Here is a 6,836-nt window from a genome sequence, read left to right as displayed (position 1 = left end):
CGATGCAGACGCGCAGCCCGCCATCCTCGCCTGGATGGGGAGCTATGGCGGGTAAGCGGTGGCTGCCACTCATGACTCTTAACTCCTCCATCTCCTGAATGATTTCGCTGATGAACTCCCGAGGGTTTGGCCCTCCTTGCCTTGTTCCTTCCTGAGGGAAACGTGCTTTGAAGCACGCCTCCATGTGGTGGCCAAGCACATCCCTCGTGATCTTGCAAAATCGATGGCCCTCCAGGAGAGATCCCCCGAGCCTTGCCCGAGGAGGGCGCCGGGCGCGCCTTCCTATGCGACAGAAGAAGGCGCCCCTTGAACGGGCGCGGATCCTGAGGGGCCCGCCTCCGGGGGGTTCGGACCAGGCGATGTTTTCTTCTTCTTAGGGACTGCCTCTGGAAGTCTTCCGCTCCTGTGATCTGGATCTTCGATTGAGGCGGCTTGGAAAGATCGCTCAAGGGAACACACTGCATCCCTCTCCTCACAAGGCATTGTGATGACTCCACCGCTTCCTGGCATCTTGAGGACATTGTAGCCGTGATGGGTCACTGCCATGAACTTGGCCAGGGCTGGGTACCCTAGGATGGCATTGTATGGTAGGCGAATGTGGGCGACGTCGAAGTCGATGAGCTCGGTGCGGTAGTTGTCGTGCTGCCCAAAGGTGACAGGAAGGCGGACTTACCCTATCGGAACTGTGGAACCATCAGTGACTCCTGAGAAAGGCTTGGTTGGCTGAAGCTAATTGTATGGCACTTAGAGATTGTTGAACGTCTCGACGGACAGGATGTTGAGTCCTTCCCCGCCATCGATGAGGGTCCTGGTGACTTGCACATTGCTGATGATCGGGGAGCAAAGCTTGGGGAGGAATCCGGCCGTGGCTGCACACTTGAGCTGATCTACAGAGCTAAATGTGATAGCACACGCCGACCACCTGAGAGGGCGCGTGGCCTCAAGCTTGGGGAGGACTGCATTCACCTCACAAGCAAACTGCTTAAAGATACGCTGAGAGGCTGGGGCCTGTGTGCCGCCCAAGATGCAGGCGATTGTGCGCGGCTCCTGGAAGCCCCCAGCCCCTTCGTCCTAATGATGGTCTTCATTCCTCCTTGGCTGAGGTGGAAGAGGAGGGAGGCCTGCGTTGCCTTGCGGGCAATCCTCGCGAGGCTGATCCCTCCAACCTCCCTCGCGAGGCTTGTCCTACCAGCGGTCCTCGCAAGGTCGATCACGCCACCCTTGGCGAGGGCCACGGTCGTCCCATCGTCCTCCACCTCTTCCTCCTCCTCGGCCATAGCCCCGGTCGTTGCGCTCGGGGCGTCGTCCGGCACGCACATCTCGCACAGCCCTGAGCTCTTGGCATTCGTTGGTGTTGTGGGTGTGGAGGTCATGGTACACACAGTACCGGCTGCCCTTGGATGACTCAGGCTGATCCCTGCCTCGCTTGGTGTCCGGCTCTGCTGCCAGCATAGCAGCCCCCTTGCGCTTCACATCCTTGACTTTGGGCTTCTTCTCTTTGGGATCGGCAACCGAAAGCTCGAGGAGGGAGAGACGCCCTTCCTCAGCCCTGGCGCACTTGGTCACCAAGTTGAATAGCTCTAGGGACGTGCACAGGTCTTCATGGATTGCTAGCTCCTCTTTCATCTTGATGTCTCGAATGCTAGGTAGGATTAGCGGAGGGGTGTAGGGATCCGACATTTGTCCACGGCATCGCGACCTGGCATACCAGCGACGGCTGAGCTCGCTCGAGGGCTGGGACCCGAGGACGTAGAGCACGAAGGGGAGTAAGGGAAAGGGGGAAGAGGCTCACGAGGATCTCACCCGGCGGCTCCTCAGCTGCCGACGCACGGACCTGGCGCCACGCCAAGGAGTGGCTTCAGGCCTTCGAAGATAAGTCACCCTCCGGAGCTACTAGCTATCGCAGAACCGACCTTGCACCACATGCAGCTCTGTGTTGGCAATGTTGCTCTCCTTTCTCACCAAACGATGGCTGCTTGAGCGCTAAAGGGGACCTCCTCAGCATCGCGACTCAGGGGCTCTTACTGGACCTCGGGCCGCTCACCTCCTGGCCTTGACCACGGCATCACGACCTGGCATACCAGCGATGGCTGAAGCTTGCCTTGGGACTGGGACCTATCGGCGCAGAGCATCAAGTCCTCGCGAGGTTCGAAAGGAGGAATAAGCTAAGACGGGACGAGCATCTCACACCAATTCATAATAAGGACGCGTATTCACAAAAAGTCATGGCTAGCGCCTTACATACCCCCGTGGGGTGGTACCTCGGTTCCTCGCAGGGACAAAAGACACGAATCCTAAGAAGTCCTAACTACAGGCACCAAGACGGCAGACGCCATCATCAACAGTGGGCCATCAGGTGCCAGCGCCAGCTCCATCCAGATCAATGGCGCCGACAGCCTGACGCAGCAGCGATGCTTCGGAAACGGCGCGAGCTCGGAGGCTCGTTGTTGTCGTGGCTCGTCACCGGAGTCAGGAAGAGTCCGGAAGAGTCACCGGACCCCCCAACGCGCCCGCTGCCACCATAGGAGCTACTGGAAGGGCGGGCGGCAGGCCTGGTCCTCGTCACTCCGGAGCTGCGGCCGCTGCCTCTAGGGCAGCACTCAAGCCGACGCCCTTCTTCGTCGAAGACCTTGAAGAGCATCAGGTAGGCGCCATCGTAATCCAGGCGGATCATGAGGGCCCCCTCCGATCGGCAGACCCGGGCGATCTCGCCCCAGCCTCGGGTCATTAAGACCTTGCCTGGAGCAACGACCTCGACCTCCGCTTTGGTCGCAGGAGTACTATAGTCGGCGTGCTGCAGCCAGAATTCGAGAGGCCCCCTCGGCGGGATCAAGAAGGCGAAGGAGGGAGGAAGGCGGAGCCAAGATCGAGGAGGCATGGCGGCGTGAAGCACCAGCTCATGAAAGGATCCCTCGGTATGGACTCCAGGAGGAACAACACGCACCACCATAAATCCGTCGGTGACGACGGCGTCTCTGGCGAGGTCGCTCAGCGCCCGCGTCTTCAGGGCCCTCAATCCGGGTGTACAAGGGCAATGGGAATCCAGGCAGCGGTCGCTCGAGCCGTGGCCTCGATGCCTCCTGCCAAGTACCCCCTCCTCTGCGGCAGAGGATGGGCTGTTTCTTCGGTGGAAGCAGAATGGGGCCCTCCCGGGGGGCCTTCCCCTTCTCTTCTGCAGAGAACCGACGGATTGGAGCCATTGGCCTAAGGTGGAGCAAGGGCGAGGAAGAAGAAGAAGGAGAGTGCAGGAAGGGATGGACCGGAAGGGCTCGCGCCATTCCGTGCATATGGCCAGAGGAGGCCAACCGTCGGCCTCCACGATCGCAGGTAATCATGACCCGTTTTTGCATGCAGGGACTTGTCAAGTCATGCGGTTTCCGAGGCATCGTGGGGAAGCGGGGGCGTCCACATCCAATCAACCGCCACGCGGCACCCAAGGCCACAGGTTGTTGGGGCCCGCGGCACTTCGCACTTACCCCTTCGCTTCTCTGCTAAGCCAAGTCCGAGCGCGCCTTGGGCCCGGGGGCTACTGTCGGCGTTCTGGGAACGGGGGTACCCAGACTTGCCTGCGTGCAGCCTGCAGCGTGGCTCAAGGAGTGGCCCAGTACGGCCCATCTTCATCAACACATGCTCAAGACCCTCGCGAGGGTCCAAGCCTCGCGGGGCGGACGACAGGAAGCTTCCTCAGGCACGGCCTCGTCAGGCTGGCTCATGAGGAGGCGGAGATATCAAGGTGGGGTACCACACGAGGTGCCCATGAGGCAAGCCATGATGACCGAAGCCAGGTGGGCGCCAGGCGGGCGCCGGTTTGCGCAGAGTCCTTGTTTCCTCTTTGGTGCAAAGGGGGAAAGCGCAGGCACGGGTATCAAGCAAAGGCAACCATTTCGGTGCAACAAGACCAAGACCAGCAGAACGGCAGGATGGAGGTCATCGTGGAGCCCAAGCCGGCGTCATCATCAGAGCCTTTGGCATGCGAGGACCAACTTCAGTCAGGATAAGTGTACTAGATGTTCCCCTTCAAAATGGCCAATTGTTGGCACCCTTCCCGCTCAATATTTGGGAAGAGGACCAGGGCCTTGCTCTATAAATAGGACTAGCCACACTCAAGAGAAGGGGAGAGGGGGAAGAACAGTCGAACCTTAGCCAGAACCACCCACACAAGAACACCCCTCGCGAGGCTGTTCTTCCATTGTATTGTTCATCATCAGCCCCTGAGGCAATCCACCACACCACAAACTAGAGTAGGGTATTGCACCAAAATGGTGGCCCGAACTAGTATAAACCTCATGTACCTTGTGTTGTTCTTCGTGTAGATTAGATCCTTTGCGAGGCGGCGAGACGCGAGTTGGTAGAGGGAGTGATCTCTGCGTGCACCCCAGAGTTCGAACCTTAAGGGTCTGCCGGAACCAATAAATGCCCTTGTCTGATATGACCGTTAGGTGGGTAGATATTTTGGGACAGCTGGCGCGTAGCACAGCAACGGTCGGAATATTTGACTCTCAGCTACCTCAGGGCTATCATGTTCCTCACTTTGTAGGCAATCCGCACTAGCGAATTCCTAACTCCTCAGTGAGAACAAATTCCTCAGAGACCAGAAGAACTTCATCTCTATCACTGAAGAATATGAGTGAGCTGTGCGAGATTTCCAATGGCTTCACTCGAAAGGATTGGTAGGTGTAGGATTTTTAGTTGAGCATCACATGGAAATTTTTCCTTAGTATTTCCTCGACCCCCTTCAATAGTATGTTGTTTCCTATGACTCAAGAAAGAGAAAATGAAATAGTAAAAACAAGAGTCTTCACGCTTCATGATCCTCGAATGATTACCAAGTCTTCAAGGTCACACCAATTTCTTCACTTACAAAGTCTTCAGAAATGCAAAGTCTTCAGACGAAGAACTTCATTTTTAGGGGTCGACTTTCTCTGTAAATATCAAACTCCTCATAGACTTATAGACCTGTGTAGACTCACAAATGCATCAGTCTCTTAACCTATAAGTCTTCAATACACCAAAATCACTAAGGGGCACTAGATGCACTTACATGACACTCTGGAACACTCGCCACAATTCTCGCTTAATTCTGGCTCCTATCATGTTAGAAATAGGAGAGCTCGGTAATAATTTCCCTTCTATTGTTATTAAGCATGTAAACAGGTCAGCAAACCTTCCGGTGCATCTTTGTGCAAAGCATGCTTGCACTTTGAATGTGACCGAGAGCTGGCTCGATGAAACACCTAGCTTCCTTGTGACCAGTCTCTTTGTTGATTGTCCTAAGAATGCTTTTATATGAATAAATCTCTCTCATTTACCCGCAAAAAAATTAAGCCATATTAACTGGAAAGGAGGCAGTACGGACTAGCACTACTTTGTTGTGTCCCCTCAATTCGCAGAACCAGGAGAAGCTTGCTTACTATACTATGCCATCTCCGTCTACCACAAGTGCGATGGCTCGCGGAAAGAGGAGAAGCTTTTCACTAATGCGACCTCTCCCTCGCCCAAGAGGTGGACTTGCAGCAGTTCATTCAGTGTCAGATTGCTAGAGGCATACACTGTAGTACCATCATTGTTCAACTTCTCGAAGAGGCGAAGAGCCAAGCGCAAGGTTTAGTAGTACGAGTAGTACTAATAGTATACACGTACTAGGAACCGCATGGTGGAGCGTCTACACAATTATTTTTTAATAATATGTGATAAAGTATACATTTATTCCGGAGAAGTGCGAAAAACGACAGCCCCATGAAGTGATACTGTTCAAAAACATCAAACATGTAAGATGACATCGATCAACCATGCTCTAATATTTCTTGGCCTCTGTACAACACCCAACCCGTTTGTGTTCTCGCTCGTCGTGTCTCTCAAGGAGCGGCGGGTTGGCCATTTTGCTATCAATTGAGACCGGTTTTCTTACACTCTGGTCCCACATGTCAGTGATATGCCAAAAGGAAGCACATTGACCGACAGGCCATAAGCGCACTTGGTTTTGCACCTTCATACTAGTAGGAGAGGATTCAAAGAAGAGTGTATTGATGGTTGCTTCATCTAAGCAACTTATTGTGGGAAAGGTGGGGCTTAGATTTGACTGCTCATTACTCACTATTAGTGCGGCGCAACGACCGGGTTGAGTCTCCCACGCGGCTGTGCACTCTAATTTGGTGCATGTCACATGGACCCTGATGTTGGATGTCTTCTGGCAATGTTATCAAGCTTCCAACATTTGTTTACATAATTGGCGTACACATAATTTTCCAGCGACATGAAATTGTACAATGCTCTGAAGCTTTCATTTTTTGTTTGATGTGTCTTGCCAGCTGGAAGGTTGTCTCATTACAACATCAATCAAATAGAAAGGAAACTAACATCCATGCTCTTTCGCAAAAAATAGAAAACTAACTTCCTTGCTAATGCATCTCAATGATGAGCATATCAGAGCTAATATTTACATCACAACTGAAGACAAAGTTGTGAGAAGGTGTAGAAAAATTAAAATTGATCCATGCTTTCATTGGCATCAACTTTCTCGTAGCTCTACCTAAATCAACAAGACATGTTGGGAAAAAAGTAGCTCTCAGGAGCATGGAACATTCTGATCGTTTTGTGCAGTTCCACTAAATAGAGCTGAGCGTCCTAGTTCCAATGATATTAAGTGTGATTACAATAATAGAGGACTGTTGATGAAACAATAAACAATAAAATAGAAGCCGATCACCTTTTCAAACTCTCTTAAGACTAACTAGTTGGAGAAGGTTAAGCAAATAGTTGGAGAAGATTAGGCTCAGAGTTGGATGAGGAGGATTGAGAAAATCCAATCTCCCTTTGTGCAGTCACACTGAAATGTA

Source organism: Triticum dicoccoides, chromosome 4B, assembly GCF_002162155.2.
Source record: "Triticum dicoccoides isolate Atlit2015 ecotype Zavitan chromosome 4B, WEW_v2.0, whole genome shotgun sequence".
Classification (NCBI taxonomy): Eukaryota; Viridiplantae; Streptophyta; class Magnoliopsida; order Poales; family Poaceae; genus Triticum; species Triticum dicoccoides.
Note: the sequence above shows the minus strand (reverse complement) of the source record.